We start from the raw sequence: 20,000 nt of genomic DNA on the forward strand, positions 1-20,000 counted from the left end.
CAGTGGGGAGCTACAACTGCTTATATGCTGTATTTCCACCTGCGTGGTTTAAATAGAGCTAATTTTCCACCCTTTAACATGATTGGACAGTTTTGAAACTGCTGAGCTAAGCTAAGCACCGAGCAAACCTACTTAGTTAAGGTAACTATTGCTTAAAGGGATAGATGCTTATCCCTGCTTAACAGTGCACAAATCTGCTTAGCCATGCTAAATCTTGCTTAAACTTTAAATTTCATTGACACCTCATGTTTAGGGCTGCCACACTACCCTGGTTGGCATATACATAATAATATTCACTACCTATTTATGAAAAATACATTTTAATTGTGTTTCACATATGAAAATGTATGGATTGTTGTGGGGCTTGAACTGTGACTGACTGCATATTTGGCAAACGCTCTAACCACTATCCTATTCCAGTTTCCCTTTAGTATTGTACATATTTCTGTTTAGCTTCTTTTGATGTTTAAACTCTGCTGTGCCTAGCTGTATGACAGGCAAACCCACACAGCTACACTTATATGTTATTGCACACAGGGAAAAAAAATGAATATGTTTTAAATATTGCTGTTTGAAACTTAGAACATTGATAGAATGACAGGCTTTGGATTAACATGTATTTTCTGAGGATGTAGAGTCTTAAACTCAATTATTTGTCATTATTTAATGACTTCAATTCACAGCTATTTGCCAGACAGGTGCAGATTTTAGGGGAACACACCAAAAATATGAAGCAGTAATCTGGACATTGTGTGAAGATCTGTAAAGCTGAGAGGTATGGCTGTCTCTTATTTTCTCCACAGTCACTAAAGTGCCCGTGGGAACTTTTATTCATTTTGAATTGCCAAATGACAATTCTTGAGTGCAGGGGGCATGTGTATTTTGAGAGCACTGCTCTCAGACATGCCCCTGCACTCACACACAGAACCATGTCTGTTTTAGAGCATGGCAGCGTGCTTTCATACATATGCATGGCGCTCTGTTGTGCTGCATGGGAATGGTCCCTTCCATGCAGAAATAAGCTATTCCTGCATGGAAGCTTGCTGAATCTCAGGGATTATCTTAAGAATTATATATCTAGAATTTCTTTTTTAGACCTCTACCCATAGAATTCTATCTGCAGAATTCCATTTTAAAACTATATTTGGTAAATTCTGTCTGTTGCCGTCTGTGTTCAGAATTTGTATATTGAATTCTATGCTTTGAAATCTGCTTCAGAATTCTGTACTAATTCAATGAGTAGAATTAGACATGTAGAATTATTTGTTTAAAATTCCTGCTAAGAATTCTCTATTTAGAATTTGTCCTGTACAAAACATTTTATAAATCGAATTCTATTCTTTGGACATTGTATTTAGAATTCTATCTATATAATGTGTTGGCAGTTCTATCTGCAGAATTCTATATTTCATATTCTTTGTTTATAATTATCTCCACTAGAATTATGTGTTTAAAAAATTATATGAATAACATTCCGGATTCTGCATGCCTAGCACAGCATGCAGGATTAGTGCAGGAGCTCCAGCGGGCAATATGTCTACTGTGCGATCCAGGAACAGCCTGCAGGGATGCGCACGAGCGCTCCTGCACTAGTCCTGCATGGACTAAGCCCCTGTATGCAAATAACCCCATTTGGAGGAGAAATCCATGCAAATGGGGTGAATTTGCAATCCAGGAAGCTTGAAACCGGCCATGCAGGACTAGTGTAATCTGCAGAAATGTACTCGGTTAGTAACCAAGTTCATGTCTGCAAAATCCAAAATGGAGCTGTGACAGCAACAAATAAAGGCTGCATATCAGTCAGAAAGCATGCCAATGGCCAAGTATAAGGTCATTGGCATTGCAAACAGCCTAAAAAATAAAAAAAAAATCAACTTTTTTTTTGCCTATCTCGACTGTTTAAGAGTAGGGCAGCGGCGCGCAAACGAGATCGGGGGGAAATAATAAAATAAACCTAAAATAAGCATTCTAACTAAAATCACTACTCTACCATGAAAGTCAATGTCAGGCAGAAGACAACATGGCCAGTGAGTAGTGATTGCTAATGGGGGTGGCTCAGTGTGAGACATGTAACTATGCATTAGCAGGCAATCCTATGCAAATGAGGGGAATGATAGTGAATTCCAGTTTTCCCCAGCATTCAAGTCAGGCCCCAACGGTGTAAGAGTAGGAATAGCTTGGTGCAAGTCTAGGAGTTAGCTGACATCATGGGGGTGTATGTCAGGCATACTGTAAGCAGAGTGGAGCCATGTGGCTCAGGTTTGCTCATAGCTAAGCACAGCTAAGCAAGGAGTTGTGTCTGAGTCTGCCTAGCACTCTTTACATTGCCTAAGCAGGTGTGCATGCCGCACATTGGGTTTTAATGGTATTAAAAAAAGTTAAACCAGGAAATAGCAGCTCTGTGCACATTTGAGCACTCTGTTTGTGTGGTGCACCCCAGGGCTTAAACAGGAAGGCAATAGGAAGGGAAAACAGTAGTAGGAAGGTAATCTAGGAGAACTAGCATAGCTGGCAGGTGAAATATATCAGAATCAGTCAATTACACAGGCAGCAGACCAGCCCAGCCCAGAACACTACTATAAACTATGCAAACACCTTCCCCTCTGTTTTTTCCCATATTCTACACCACTGGTGTATACAAGCGGGGAACTTTTAAGAAACAAAACAACAAACTGATAGGGGCTGCGATAGCTATCAGACAACAACTTGTGGAAGAGGCTGAGGGGACAGAGAAGAGTGTACAGACCACAGTGAGGAGACATAGAAGAGTGTACAGACCCAGGGTAACTACTAGGGGCTACATGAGCTGGAGATAGTGGCACACTATAGGGTGGACAGGGACCTCCTACAGCAAATGGTTGAGCTTTGCCGGCCACGCCTACACACAAAACTAACAGAGGGGAACCCATCCCAGTGGATACCAAGGTATGTGTAGGCCTAAGAATACTAGCTACAGGTACCTTCCAAAGGCCAGCTGGGGATATGATGGGGATCTCACAGGCATCAGCATCCAGGGTACTCCACCATTTCCTGGATGCCATGTCAGCACATGTCGGTGAGCACATATATTTCCCCAACACCCGTGCGGTGTTGGCCAGCAATATGCAACTGTTCCACCAAATAGCAGAATACCCTGAGGTAGTGAGTGCTATAGACTGAACACACATATGCATCAAAGCACCACCTAGTGAGCAGGATGGGGTCTACATCAACCACAAGGGTTTTCCCTCCATCAACTGCCAGGTTGTGTGCGATGCCCAGGGCATAATAATGAATGTGTGTGCTGGCTGCCCTGGAAGCTATCACGATTCCCACATCTGGCATCTGATGCAGCTGTACCAGAGATTTGCTAATGGAGACATCCCTCATGGTCACCTAGTAGGAGATGCTGGACATGCACTGGAGCCGTGACTGATGACACCCATCAGAAATGCACACACACCTGAAGAAGAACTCCATAATGAGGCACACGGACAGACCAGAATTATAGTATAGTGTGTGTTTGGGATGCTCATGTCATGATTCCAGTGCCTGGACACATCCGGTGCAGCCTTGCAGTACTCACCAGCTAGATGGAACCAAATTGTCATCGTATGTGCCATGCTACACAATATGATCCTGCGGAAACAGCTGCAACAGAAACGGCACAGGGCAGGGCCACATAGCCTCCCACCATTGCCAAGGCCAGCACAGGCACAGAGTGACTCAGAGGAGGAACAACCTGAGCCTGCCCTAGTAGGCAGAAGGAGGCATGCCCAGTATGCCCTAGCCTTGGCAAAGAGGCAATGCATAGCACATACACTGACACAGGAGGGACCCAGGGAATAACACCTCTCTCTGACTCTCACTTACAGTAAAAGAGATGCCAAACATGACACTACCTGTGCTCAACTATGTGTAGGGAGTGTACTATGTGCATCCGACATAGTCAGCCCTGCAGCACCACCCTCAATACTGGGACACCCACAAGGTAAGTGACTCACACATGCCAGTCAGGGGGGTTCACATACCCAACAACAGTCACAGCCAGCATGACAGGTGTAGACAAACACAAACAAAGGCTGTGTTATGGCCTCTGAATGATGCCTATGGGTAACCTCCCCCAGTCCTACACAGATGGACTACAGCAGATCAGGCAGTGGGACATTAGTTCTAAAGGGTAGGAAGTCAGAAACTAATATGTAGGTAAATCAAAGCTAAGATTTGTAGTACACTGGTATGCCTCTAGTCAGCATGACAGGTTAGAATACAGAATGAAATGGAGTACCTGACATACCAGTACAATCATAGCAAATGTGTACAAGTGTCAGGTGTGCCTTCCCATCCTACGTAGAAATGCAGTAACAGTCAGGTTTGCCCCCCCAGCCCTGTGTAGATATGTAGAAATAGTCAGGTGTGCCCCCCAATCCTGTGTAGGAATGCAGAAACAGTAATGTGTGCTCCCCAACCATACATAATTATGTAGTAATGGTCTGGCGTGCCCCCCCCCAATGTGATGTACACATGTCATAACAGTCAGGTGTGCCCCCCCACAACCCTATGTAGAAATGTAGTAACATGTATGTGTAGGTCTAATACCAGTGGAGCACAGATGCACAGAGGTGGCCAAGGTAGCAGGATAGGTTGTAACATCTGCACAATATGCAAGTATGTGTGTGTTAGGTTGGTGTGTCCCCCATATTGTGTGAGAGTGGTTGGTATGTATGCATGTTGAGGTAAGCCTGGTGGACATTACCCACTACCGCTGATGACAGGGACAAGTCCTCGTAACTGCAGTGCCATACACAATACCCATCAGTATAACACAAGCTAGCAGTAAGCCATTGCACGTGTATGGTGGTAATATGTGTCACCATCTAAAAGACTGACATGGCATGGCTGTTGGTCTACATATACAAGCAGTACACAGGGGAAAGTACCCCAGACATACAGTATATATTGTGTCACTGTGAAATGGACACACCCTTGGAAACGTACATACAGGTATGCATCACATTATATGGTCCTGTAGTAGGGGATACTGGTGTTGTCTGCCCAAACACTCACAGATCACAAAGGAGGTAGGACTGATGTATTGGGAAACAGCTGATGTACCTGCACATGCAAGCATAACTGGAATGCCCAATGCATATCTGTGTGTCAGATGCAAGCAGTGTTCGTAGCACACATGCACCCAACTCATGCAAACACCACCCACAGGCACCTCACTGGTCATATCCCTGCTGTGGAGAATGGGTTCAGTAAGACCCCACCTGTATATGGCAATAGTGGAAGACTGCAGCATGCAGTGCAGGTGTCCCATGCAGGTGTGTCCCTAGCAGTAGGTAGCACCCTGCCAGCATCCACACCAACTGAGCAAGACTGTTAGGAGGTATTGGCATGAACACCTATCAAACCTACCCTGTCACCCCAGGGGAATATACTGTATGGTGGTCTGGGACTGTAGGACTGACAGAATGCAATGACCTGCCACATCTGGCATGCAGCAACATCTAATATCCCACAGGCATCTACCAAAGGCCTGTGTCTCACACGTATTGCCAATGCATGTTATGTCACGGACACCCAAATGACATAACACACTCCACATAAGCCATATGCAAGGCCATGTGGACCAACCTCAGTAACATGTCCACCATGTCCCACTGCATGAACACTAACACACACCTTTGATGGGGTGATACCCTTAGGGAAAGTATCAGAGAATGTATGCATAATGTACGGAAGAGGTTAGAGTAACGGGGTGGGGGGTGGGAGCATGGGAAGCATGGAATGTGCAGGGTCTGACACCAAGCTGTGTGCACACACTATCTCTGGCTGCAAACACATACATGGGTGGCTACACACCTGCCCATACACCACAAAAGGGTAAATGTCCTAATCCATGGTCCCTGCCCCTGGTTGACCTCTGCACATCTGTACAGCTGTGAGGAATTGACACTGCAAGATAAGCCCATACTGTCATGCTGATGGGTATACAAGTATGGGATCCTCTGCCAGTAGTGTACCAAGGTGCTGAACCTGATACACAAACCCAGCACCAAGTGTCTGCAGCTCCCTCTCCAGAATGGCATAACTTACCATGAATACGTAGGTGTCTGCCCACAATACTGGACACAGCCGCAGTTACCTTTGTCCCCCAAGACATCACTATGAGCAAGAATGTCTACCTGACAGTACATGAGGAAAGAAAACATCACTGTGTATAACAGTACACGTCTGAACATCTCTGCTAATAGCAGTACCATGCAGCTGAAGCAGCACAGACACAATCACCTACAGTACACACTATCCCCTGCACAGTTTGTCCCCATATTGCCAAATGATCGATGGATACCCTGCAGAAACAGTATGCTACCTGTAGGTGTACAACACAAAGGTCTACACTGCAGTACAAACTACCTGGACTCAGTCCACACATTCAATACAGACAGGCATACTGGGCATGCTCACACACAAGCAAATTAAGGCCATGTCTGCAAACATCAGTGGACCAGACATATCTGGCAGTCACAGATATTAGTGCAGACACTCCTCAGTATGCACCACTCATGCTTTGCACACACAGTGGATAGGAATACAGACATATATCTAAGGACAACACACTATAATAAGCCAAAGGTAGATGTACATAGATGTGTGGAAAAGGGTGACTGTGACAAGGAGCCATCCAGGCCTGTCCTACCCAGCACACAGCCAAAGGGCCTCAATCCTATAAGGTTCAGATGTCACTCACTGTAGATACTAGCCACCGGTATCTGTCAGCATTACAGACTATGTGGTGCAAGTGCTAGCTGTGCAACATGACTGTACAAGAAAGTAGTCATCTAGCATGTGCCTGTGAAATATGACCCTGTGTGTGCCTGCATGTGGTGTGTCAACCTCTAGATGAATGGGTTATGGCCCATGTGCACACACTGCTCTCCCCATAACCCTACTATGACAAGGCTGCTGAGGTCATCCACTGTGAAATACACCTTTGGGAGAGTTGTAGCCCAGTAATCTCCATGGCATGTCCTATAACTGTGTACTGCTGTAGTGTGATGAACTAGTTAGGTAGGAGCTCCAATTCCAGACATGGCAACTGTGTGTGTTTGTGTGTGTGTGTGTGTGTGTGTGTGTGTGTGTGTGTGTGTGTGTGTGTGTCTGTGTGTAGAGAGCAATGCTTTTTAGGGTAGTCACACTCCCTGCAATTCAAATGCTCTACTTTGGTAAGGCTGCTGATGCCATCCACCTAGAAATACACCTCTGGGATGGTTGTAGCCCAGTAATCTCCGTAGTGCATCTCATAACTGCGTACTGCTGTAGTATGATAAAATGGTTAGGTAGGAGTTCTAATCCCAGACTTGGCAAGTGTGTGTGTGTGTGTGTGTGTGTGTGTGTGTGTGTGTGTGTGTGTGTGTGTGTGTCTGCCCCTGTCCGTGTAGAGAGCAATTCCTTTTAGGCTTCTCATACTCCCTACAATTCGAATGCCCTACTTTGTCAAGGCTGCTGATGTCATCCACCTAGAAATACACCTCTGGGAAGGTTGTAGCCCAGTAATCTCTGTAGTGCATCCCATAAATGCATACTGCTGTAGTGTAATAAAATAGTTAGGTAGGAGTTCTAATCCCAGACTTGGCAAGTGTGTCTCTGTCCATGTCTGTGTAGAGAACAAATCTTTTTAGGCTACTCACACTTCCTACAATTCAAATGCCCTACTTTGGCAAGGCTGCTGATATCATCCACCTAGAAATACACCTCTGGGAAGGTTGTAGCCCAGTAATCTCCATAGCTCATTCCATAACTGCATACAGCTGTAGTGTTATAAAATAGTTAGGTAGGAGTTCTAATCCCAGACTTGGCAATTATGTGTGTGTGTGTGTGTGTGTAGACAGTAATGCATTTTAGGCTAGTCACACTCAGTACAATTCAAATGCCCTACTTTGGCAATCCTGCTGATGTCATTCACTGTGATATACACCTTTGGGGAAGGGACACTCCAGCAATCCACGTGGTGCATCCTATAACAGCATCATGCTGTAGTGTGATATAAAACTCTGGTAGGGGTTCTATTCCCGCATATGGCCATTGTGGATGTTTTGTGTGTGTTTCTATGTCTGTGTAGAGAACAATGCATTTTAGGCTAGTCACACTCAATACAATTCAAATGCCCTACTTTGGCAATCCTGCTGATTTCATTCACTGTGAAGTACACCTTTGGGGAAGGAGTACTCCAGTAATCTCCGTGGCGCATCCTATAACGGTGTAGTGCTGTAGTGTAATATACTAGTTAGGTAAGAGTTCTAATCCCAGACATGACAGGTGTGTGTTTCTGTGTGTCTGTGTTTGTCATTCGTATCCTCTGTGGAGGTGGGTGTAACAACTGCACTCAATGTGGAGTGGGTTTTGCAAACTTCTTATATGGTGGGACAAGTATATATCACAATGTCCACTGTACAGGGATAACAGATTTGAAATAGCCAAGAGGCTGGGGTGCAAATCCATACCCCTAAATGTGACATCAATGCCAGCTGAACAATGTTAGTAACCCTTGTATTACCCAGGGAACACTCTCAACCCATGTCTCATATACACACACACACTTGCCAAGGCAACAGCCGCTATGTTGGTAGTACCCTGCATATTGCCCACTGATAGTAACCCTGGTGTGATTGTAGTGGGCTACAGAGGGCATGGCACCCTGTCCATCAGTCCAATAGGCATGTATATGCTGACAGTACACCTCCCCCATGTTCCCCACTGGACACCTGCAACACCTGTGGTGCCATCAAATCTGACCCGTAAAGGACATACCATGCCTGAAACACAAGCCCTGTATGGACAGATGCCACTGACACCAGGGAATACTGGTATCATGCTATCAATGTAGGTGCAGGGTCAACCTGCTGTCCATTAACAGTTCCTGCCACATGAGGCCAGGACTGGCACATCTGATGATAATCTGTGTACACAACATGGACCAGACACCCCAGGTACAGTTCCGCATGTCACTGTATATGCATGTGGGAGGTGTGCACATCCCAGACACTGTCCATATCATGGACTAAGGAACACATACATGGCAAGCAATGCACAGCATAGGCCACACACAATAGTCACCCAGGTGACTGGATGGTGAATACAATACCCACCTATGTGGGCAACTCCAGACACTACACCCCTGAGCCACATTGCAGACCATTGTCATGTGGCCTGATGCCAAGGAATACCCATCACTTAGCCTTGTATAGCCATCTGGCACCATCGACCACAACACACCAGTGAAGCAGTGCATCTATGCATGTCATTACTAGCACCAATGTCTGTGTGTGTGTGGTGTATGATGAGTATGACCCGATTCACAATCACTACAATCCCCATTGGCATACTGAAGCATGCTGTCTGATGTCAGACACCACCACATACCCTTTGCACATATAACCTCCGTATGACCTCTGCGGTGCATGTGATACCTGCACAGTACTGTGTTGTGGCAATCCCATTAGTGATGAGTTGTATTCCTGGCTCTGCCAAGTGTGTCAATGTGTGTGCGTCCTTGTGAGAGTGTGACTGTGTTGACTCTGACACCTGTTGATGCAGTCAGGCACGTGTACTACACCTGCCATATAGCTACCATATCCCGGTTGCAGATGTCACTTACCATCACATATAGGTTCTGAGGGCTCCTCAACATGTAACCTAGGTGGCGCATCCAATAACTGCATGTACATGTGATAGCACTACATAGTTGTCAGGGGTTTGATACCCTTTACTGATAGGTTGTGACACACACATGCTTAAGTTTTACTCTCCTGCCCCCCCTGGCTTTTCTGTGCCTCTGTCTGCCTCTCTCACTCCCTCTCTGGTGGATGTGGAGACTTACATCTGCATTGCTTAGGCAGCATCATGTGTATTTTCAGTGATGCTCAGGATCAGCTGATGGCCTCTGCATGAATTGCAGTCCTCCTCTAGCTGATTGCATGTGGAACATCTGTGGTAACATTCCCATAGCCAATTGCATGGAAACACACACCAATATCTAGGAACTTCATGTTGGTGTTGGGCCTTTTATTCACTGTGAGCAGGACTTGATCTGTTGTTTGGCAAACAGCATCTCAGATGGATTAGGGATTTACCTCTAACAACATACACTGTGGAAACAGGCCAACACACAGGAGAGGGGTGTGCCTGACCTGACTACAGACTGTAAGTGCTGCCATACTGCATTTGGAGTAATGTTGGTTTAACAGGGTGTGGTTGGATATGGCTGCCCTGCATGTTTTCATACCTGCCATGTTATTGCTGTGTTTATGAGGGAACACCCATCTGTAGGGTCATCTGCAGACTGGCCAGTGTGTGGTGCCTTTCATTTCAGGGGTTACACACAGAGCACCTATCTGTGAACTGCAGAAGGTAGTGTGAGGACTGCAGTCTGTAGATGGTGACAGCCATGAGAGTTACTGACTTCATATCCCTCATAGGACATATGTTGCAACAAACCCTGTTACAACAGTAAATGTATGAGGTTATCACAGCAACATGTCAATATTGGCCCTGTGTATGTGCCTCCAGCCACAACCCTGTCAACCTTTGTACATATGCCATGCAGTAAGGGGTGCATGTGTGCTGTACACCATAATTAGTGACATCATATCTGATAACAAGCCAGTGAGATATCAGACTGCTACATATGTTATGCATAGTAGGGGTTATATTTGATGACATAACCTGGACATTCATTAGTTGTGTGTACAGTGCTGAGGTCTGTGTACTTATGGTGATTGTCGGTAGTGTGTGTACTGTTAATATGAACCTTGGCCTGTGTACAGACTGTGGTAGATGTCATTGTTCTTGGTCTTGTTCTATCTGATGTTACATGCTGCTCCACTCTATGTTACCCTATCAACTGACATGTTTGTAGGGCCATACATGCACATGTCCCATACCACAGACTGGCATTGGAACACACTGTGTAGTGGCCCAGTATATGTAGGGTTAGTGTGTGAGTGGCACATATGAGGTTGGTGTTGAACAGGTAGTCCATATACTGTAATAATATGCTAGCATACCATATGTGGCTGTGGCTGTGTTCACATTGGTTTTGATTATGCACTTTCACACAGGTGTATGTTACTCTGCGCTGTGGCATTCCTGTAGAGCCTGCTATATATGCAGGTACATGTGCATTCCCCCATAGGAAATGTAGGCCACTGTTGAGCTGGTCTGCCTGTAGCTTGCACAGTGCTTTGTTACATGCCTAGCAGCTTAGTGTACTTACCCAGTGAGATGTAATGTCCAGATACTTGCCAGATGTACTGCTGCTGGGCCACCATAACAGTCATGTATGTCAGACAGAGCAGTGGGATGCTGTACAGATGTATGTCAATATCTAGTGGGTAGTATGTGGCCATGGCACCTTTGTACCAGCGGTTATTATGTGGCAGGACAGGTAGTGATGTGTGAATGTATAACTTATGGGGGCACATGGAAATAAATAGCTATGTGTTATATCCATCTACATGGCTGTTAACATCCACATTGTCAGGATTGGTCATGTCTTGCACTAAGGGGTTATGTGTATACATCTGGACTGTCCAGAGTATGTCAGACTGTCCACATATATTGGCCATTATCTCTGCTGTAGTCCACAGGGGCATTACGTGCTAGCAGTGGTACTGTACTATGATGTCCTTAGGATGTCTGTCAGTAGCCAGTGGTGCACATGTTAAAAGCAGATGTGACCTCCCACTCACACCATGTCTGTGAAGACACTCCCTATTACAGTAGCAATAGTCTACAAATATACCTGCTATACATATCTGACATCCCCTTGCACTGCGAAGTTGGGACTATAGGGGCTGAGGTAGAGCTACACTCCTTGTTAAGGACATATGGTGAAGATATATGTACATATAATTATCCAGATATTTATGTAGACATACACATATACATATCGATATACATAGATGGATATGTATATGTACATAGCTATACAAATAAACACCCAGATATATACATATACAGAGCAATATATGTCTACACATATACAGATAGAGATACATATGCACATATACGTATGGATATCTACATATATATTGACAGTAGTAGGTATATCAGAATAGATATGTATGCACATATAGTTATTGATATCTACATATATAGCAACATAACTAGGCATATCTGTACACATAGGATGTGCATGCATATATAGCTACATATATCTATATATACATATATGTATATCTATATATATATATATATATATATATATATATATATATATATATATATATATATATATATATATATATATATATATATGGGAGTGCTACAGAATCCTTAAAGCCCAAAGTCCTGAAGACCATCAGGGGTGTGCTGCCTTAAGGTATATGGATGTACATTACCATACAATCCACCTTGGTTAAATGCAGGCCTACTGCCAGCTGCCATATGGACTGTTCTGCTTGTCAGTGTGCTTGTGATGGTGTCAATTGTGCCTTGTTATGTAATAGTTACATGCCATTGTGTCAACTTGAGGTCTTTACCTCCTAGGGGTTGTCTACTGTGTGTAGATAGAGGCTGCAGAACTATACATCTGCATTACTTACTGTTGATTGTTTGGTATCCTGTGGCCCAGTCTGTCTTTACTATTGTACTTAATAACCTTAAAAACCTCAGCTTTGGCCGGCTAAGAACTTGCTATATTCAACTGGACGTATAAGAGAATTTAAGTACCTTTATCTGCTTTTTTTTTTCAAAAAAATACAGTATTTAAATTGATTTTAACTGTGTGGAAGGAATATTAGCTGAACTGGAAGTTTTCACTCTGCTCTTCAGTGTGGAAGGAATATTAGCTGAACTGGAAGTTAGTCAGTGTTTGCTGAATTTTGTTATTTGCTAGTAATTACAGGTGTGGGGGTAGTCACATTCTTTGATTTCCTGTCCTTGCCTATTTAAGTGGTACAGTGTGAAATATTTTCTGCTTAAAAACCTCAGCTTTGGTCGACTAAGAACTTGTTATATTCAACTGGACGTATAAGAGAATTTAAGTACCTTTATCTGCTTTTTTTCAAAAAAATACAGTATTTAAATTGATTTTAACTGTGTGGAAGGAATATTAGCTGAAATGGAAGTTTTCACTCTGCTCTTCAGTGTGGAAGGAATATTAGCTGAACTGGAAGTTAGTCAGTGTTTGCTGAATTTTGTTATTTGCTAGTAATTACAGGTGTGGGGGTAGTCACATTCTTTGATTTCCTGTCCTTGCCTATTTAAGTGGTACAGTGTGAAATATTTTCTGCTTAAAAACCTCAGCTTTGGCCAGCTAAAAACTTGCTATATTCAACTGGACGTATAAGAGAATTTAAGTACCTTTATCTGCTGTTTTCAAAAATACAGTATTTAAATTGATTTTAACTGTGTGGAAGGAATATTAGCTGAACTGGAAGTTTTCACTCTGCTCTTCAGTGTGGAAGGAATATTAGCTGAACTGGAAGTTAGTCAGTGTTTGCTGAATTTTGTTATTTGCTAGTAATTACAGGTGTGGGGTAGTCACATTCTTTGATTTCCTGTCCTTGCCTATTTAAGTGGTACAGTGTGAAATATTTTCTGCTTAAAAACCTCAGCTTTGGCCGGCTAAGAACTTGCTATATTCAACTGGATGTATAAGAGAATTTAAGTACCTTTATCTGCTTTTTTTTTTTCAAAAAAATACAGTATTTAAATTGATTTTAACTGTGTGGAAGGAATATTAGCTGAACTGGAAGTTTTCACTCTGCTCTTCAGTGTGGAAGGAATATTAGCTGAACTGGAAGTTAGTCAGTGTTTGCTGAATTTTGTTATTTGCTAGTAATTACAGGTGTGGGGGTAGTCACATTCTTTGATTTCCTGTCCTTGCTTATTTAAGTGGTACAGTGTGAAATATTTTGTGTTTACAAACCTCAGCTTTGGCCAGCTAAGAACATGCTATATTCAACTGGACGTATAAGAGAATTTAAGTACCTTTATCTGCTCTTTTTTTTTCAAAAAATACAGTATTTAAATTGATTTTAACTGTGTGGAAGGAATATTAGCTGAACTGGAAGTTTTCACTCTGCTCTTCAGTGTGGAAGGAATATTAGCTGAACTGGAAGTTAGTCAGTGTTTGCTGAATTTTGTTATTTGCTAGTAATTACAGGTGTGGGGGTAGTCACATTCTTTGATTTCCTGTCCTTGCCTATTTAACTGGTACAGTGTGAAATATTTTCTGCTTAAAAACCTCAGCTTTGGCCGGCTAAGAACTTGCTTTATTCAACTGGACGTATAAGAGAATTTAAGTACCTTTATCTGCTTTTTTTTTCAAAAAAATACAGTATTTAAATTGATTTTAACTGTGTGGAAGGAATATTAGCTGAACTGGAAGTTTTCACTCTGCTCTTCAGTTAGTCCCACCCACCCTCCCTGTTTTTGTTTTGGTGTTAATCTTCGTGGCCTTGCAGCTGCCCGCCACTCTTTTAAATTTGTGTTTGGATACTCCTTCTGGGCCCATCTCATTTGCTCACTCAACTGAGTGCAGCGAGATCATATTCTGATTTCAGGCACTCCTACTGTGTACAAAGAAAGCATCTGGGAAACAGAAAAAAAAAATTAAGCTTGTTTCCTGCCTTTCCTGTTAAGTGGTATAAACTATTTGTAGGCTTCTGAGCCCCCAAGCCCTTTTGTGTTGGAGGGAAGCCTTCTAGCTTAGTTTTTTTCCCTATAACTAGCCAATTTTCTAGTTTCAGCACTCAAATCTGTTTCTTTGATCTCAGCACTTGTTCAGAAAAAAAAAAAAAAAAAAAAAATTTCATCTGCTTTTACTGTACTTGTGTTTCTACCTACTTTTTTTACTTTTGCATCATCTTAAAAGTACTCAATTGTATTTATTACTGCTTGGTGTAACTCATTCTAAGCCTTCTGGTTTAAACACTTGGGCTTTGGACCAGTTGTTTTGCACTGAGAGAGTTTGTGGTCTGCACTGTAGTGGCAGAACAGGTAGCTTACATCCTTCTAGGTTGGGAACTGCTGATTGAGGGCTCAGTGTCTGTTATTCTAAAAGTGTATTAATTCTGGTTTAAGCACTTGGGCTTTCAGGCCAGTTATTTTACATTAAGAGGGTTCGTGGTCTGCACTCTTGTGGGAGGAGAGGCTGGACTCTGCCCTTCTGAGCTGGGAATTTCTGATTGAAGGCTTATAGTGCATGCATATCTGAACTGCTTCTTACTGAAGTTGGTGCACCTTGTTTGCTGTGGCATAGACTGGATTCGGGCCTGCTGGATCTAGCTTTGTTTGTGTAACTTGAGCACTAATCCAGGCATTCTCTAAAGTATTCAATTGTATTTATTACTGCTTGGTAGTAACTTGATTAAAGTTTAGCTGTCATTCTAAGTCTTTTGGATTAAGCACTTGGGCTTCAGACCAGTTGTTTTACATTAGGAAGGTTTGTGACATGCACTGTGGTGGCAGGACAGGTAGCTTTCATCCTTCTAAGTTGGGAACTGCTGATTGAGAGCCCAGTGTCTGTTATTCTTAAAGTGTATTAGTTCTGGTTTAAGCACTTGGGCTTCAGGCCAGTTATTTTACATTAAGAAGGTTTGTGGTCTGCACTCTTGTGGGAGAAGAGGCTGGACTCTGCCCTTCTGAGCTGGGAATTTCTGGTTAAAGGTTTATAGTGCCTGAATATTTGAACTGTATCTTACTGAAATTGGTACACCTTGTTTGCTGTAGCATAGACTAGATCCAGGCCTGCTGAATATAGCTTTGTTTATATGCTTGTTGTTTGTTTGCTTGTTATTTCCCTGGAACACTAATTCCACCTAATACGCGGCTTCTCAGCGCTTCTGTGGATCACTAGTGATATCTGCATTGCTTACTGTACTTATTTCCTTGTTTCACTTGAAAGAAAGTTACTGTTTGTTGTTTTTGCATTTAAGTTACCTGTAACACATTGCACTTAAGTTACCTGGCACTTGCTCACTAAAGCGATTATATAAGTCAGCACTAAAAATTAAAAGTACTACACCCTCACTCCCCACTGGCCCTGGTTTTCAATTATTAAGGAATTCCCAATATTATTCTAGCATGTCCAAAGGTCAGTTGTCAATCTCCTTTCCGGTCCAGCTGGTGAATCTGGGAATCTTGAGGCAATGTTATAACTGCCTCATGTACACAGACAACCCTCTCCTCCTCCCAACAAATTCCAACACATGTGAGAGATGCAGCCATATAGCCAAACTGGAGGCTAAGCTCTCTCAACTCAGTACTAGCATAACCAGTCAGGAGGAGAAGGAAACCACACTCACTACAATTCCAGTCTCACATAGACCTACCACGACAGCAAACCAAACACATAATCACACAAAACATACTGGAGGCTCTAAATAAAGATCTGCCGAAGCAGCAGAGACCTCCAAAGCAGACACCCAAGCAGCCGCTACCCCAAAACAAAACACGCAACACATATCTCACAAAGCCAGTGTGCCAAACAGTCACAGCCCTTAAGACTAAACAACACACCTGATACACTTGTAATAGGTGACTCTATCGTCAGGCACACTGACGCCGCTCACCAGGCTGAACAAGGAGAGGGTCACGGTGAGCAGCCTGTCGGGTGCTAGGATCCACCACATAACACAAGCACTCAGGTCACTCCAAGGCAAGTACAAATATGACTCAGTCATTGTCCATGCTGGTGTGAATAACCTGAGACACTCCCTGGACTACATGAAAAGAGACATAAAGGAGCTCTCTGAGCATGTAGCCCAGGCCGGTATGACCCTGACCTTGAGTAGCATCTTACCCTCACCAAGAATGATGCCACAATATGAAGACAAGATGATCAATTTCAACAATTGGCTTAAGTACTGGTGTCATTCAAAGGGGATCCAATGCCTGTCAGCTAGGGATGATATGCTCGACAAGCCACGATGCTTCGCTAGGGACGGCTTGCACCTGTCACCCCTGGGCTTTCGGATATTGGCAAAGGCTCTTGCTACCCCCATAGTGCCTTTTTTAGGCAAGGCTCAAAAGACAAACCCACCTCCATAGGTATCACAAGGGATAAGAAACTAAGAGTAATGCTACTCAACACCAGAAGTCTAAACCTCAAGATGCACGCACTCGAAACTCTCCTTAGCATGGAGAACATCGATATCTGTGCAGTAACAGAAACCTGGTTCAGGGCTCCCGAGAGCACCCCAGCACTACCAGGTTATACCTCATACCATGCTTATCGGCCCCAAAACTTGGACCGAACCACAAAAGGTGGGGGAGTATCGATATTCATCAAAGATACCCACACCTCCAGGTTGGTGCCAAAGCACGAAGCATCAGAGACTATTCATGTGCAACTAACAGTGGGTAAAACTGCCTTCCAGTTTATAGCCTGCTACAGACCACCCTCCCAAACCCAGGAACCCCACTCGGCCTTCCTGAGAACACTGGAAAATATGAAGGTCTCTCCAAACACCATTATATTGGGTGACTTCAACTACCCAAACATAGACTGGGAGCATTACTCTAGTTCCAACACCCTAGCCCAAAGGTTCCTAGAATTTATAAACTCAAATGCTATGGAACAAGTTGTTACCACTCCCACAAGAGGGGAAAACATACTGGACCTGATCATCACCAACATGGGGACTCTATGCTCCAGACCAGAAGTGTATCCCTCACTGGTAAGATCAGACCTTAAACTAATCTCACTGGATATTCACATCCCGACCCCACCCCCTGCCCAGAAAACCACAGAGAAAAACTTCTCTAAAGTAAATTTTACACTCCTCAAAACTGAGGTGGAATCCTTCAAAGCCCCCGGGCCTGTGGAAAATACGGCCCAGACCGCAGAATCCTTTATAAACGCATTCTATGAACACCTTCAGGAATGCATGGATCATGCGATCCCAAATAAAACCAAGACCCAATCCTCCAAAGGCAGACGTCCTGTCTGGTGGACCCCAGCCATAAACAAACTATACAATAGAAGGAGGAAGCTACTAAATGATAAAGCAAAATCCCAAAAGGGAAGGCACCACTGATCAGTATTAGCAAAAAACTACGGGCACACATAAAATTGTCTAAGGCCAGCTTCAAGAGAAAAATTGCACAGGACACTAAGGATAATCACAAGGCTTTCTTTAGTTATGTTAGGAACCTGGGTGGTAATTCCCAGATATGCTCAGAATTAGTCCAAAATGACAAAAATACACCGAACCCACAGACATTGCCAACATCCTAGCTGACAGGTTCAGTGCAAACTTCTCCCCCCCTTCCCCACCAAAAGGGCAAATATCTATCCCAGCAGAGTGCTGCCCCCCTGACATCTCAGATGCTCAGGTAAGAGCCGCCCTCTCCAAAGCAAAAAACACAGCATCAATGGGACCAGATGGTGTCCCGGGCTGCATCCTACATGAACTCAAAGAAGAGCTAAACCCAAACATAAAACTTCTGTTCAATCTCAGCCTTACTACAGGATATGTGCCCAAAGAGTGGCGTACAGCAACAGTGGTCCCTCTCCATAAAGGTGGTGCCTCAACGGATCCTGGAAATTATCTCCCCATAAGCCTGACTAGCTTGGTCTGCAAAGCTATGGAAAGGATCATCATGGACCTCATAAATAAAGATATTGGGGACCTACAAACACTGGATCCTACCCAGTTCGGCTTTGTTAAGGGCAGATCCTGCCTCTTAAACCTGGCTGATTTCTTTGAAACAGTCACCAAGGCCATTGACGAGGGGAAGGTGGTCCACACAGCCTACCTGGACCTCACAAAAGCTTTCGATACAATACCCCACTCGGGCATTATAGATAAGCTCACCAGCTTAAATATAAACCCCTATGTCACTAGATGGATTGCAAACTGGCTCAAGGACAGAACCCACATGGTTAGAATTGCTGGAGCCATGTCAGACTCCAAACCAGTTACAAGTGGTGTCCCACAAGTCTCAGTCCTGGGACCTCTCTTGTTCGGTATATATTTCTCGGAGGTACAGGCCAACACGGAAGGACTGTGGCTGACCAAGTTTGCAGATGACTGCAAACTGGGCGCCATAATCGACTCTCCAGCCGACACAAGCATCCTCCAAAAGGGCCTCATAGAAACAGACAACTGGTGCCAGAGCCATGGTCTCAAGCTAAATGCCAAACAGTGTATAGTCATCCCTTTGGCAAAAACAAAGTGCCCACAAATTACCACATAGGTGGAAATCCATTAAGTACAGAAGAAGTAATTAGGGACTTGGGGACCCAAGTTGATAGCAATCTCTCATTTGACAACCACGTGGCCAAAGTGGTTAGAAAAACATTTTATATAGCCCACCTAATCATGAAGGGATTCACATCTAGATCAGGGGAGGTCATCGTGCCTCTTTACTCATCCCTCATCAGGCCCATAATTGAGTACAATGCCCCTTTTGGGATGTACCTTACCAGACACCTGCAGCAACTGGAAAGACCCCAAAAGTACCTCACCAAGAGGATCAAAGGGCTCAAACAGATGCCATATGCTGCCCGGTTAAAGAAACTCCAGCTCTACTCAGTGGCATACCGCCTGTTCAGAGGCGATCTGTGCCTGACGTATAAAGCCATGTCCAACCCGGAATTAATGGACATGCTGCACCTCAGAAAATCCAAATCCCATCGAGCTATGCGCTTGAGAGACTTGAACCTCAGCACTGAAATAAATAGGACATGCTGGAGGGACAGATTCATAACCCAGAGGCTCCCTTCACTCTGGAATAAAATCCCAGTCCAGGTTAGGCAGAGTCCTCATTGACTCTCTTCAAGAGGAATCTTGATGAGTGGATGGGAGATCGTAGGTTTACCCCGGGTATCACTTCTGTGTCACTGTTAGATAGAGGCACAGTATACTAACCTCAAAAAAGGGCATAGCAAAATAAATTTAAAATGGGTGGCGAAAGCCAAACACATTCTGGCTAGGCTTATAAATGCCCTAGGGCAGATAGCCTAGTATGAACCTATGAACCTATGAACCTATGAACTACTT

The sequence above is a fragment of the Protopterus annectens genome, chromosome 4.part1 (genome assembly GCF_019279795.1).
Source record: "Protopterus annectens isolate FY-2018-M chromosome 4.part1, PAN1.0, whole genome shotgun sequence".
Lineage (NCBI taxonomy): Eukaryota > Metazoa > Chordata > Ceratodontiformes > Protopteridae > Protopterus > Protopterus annectens.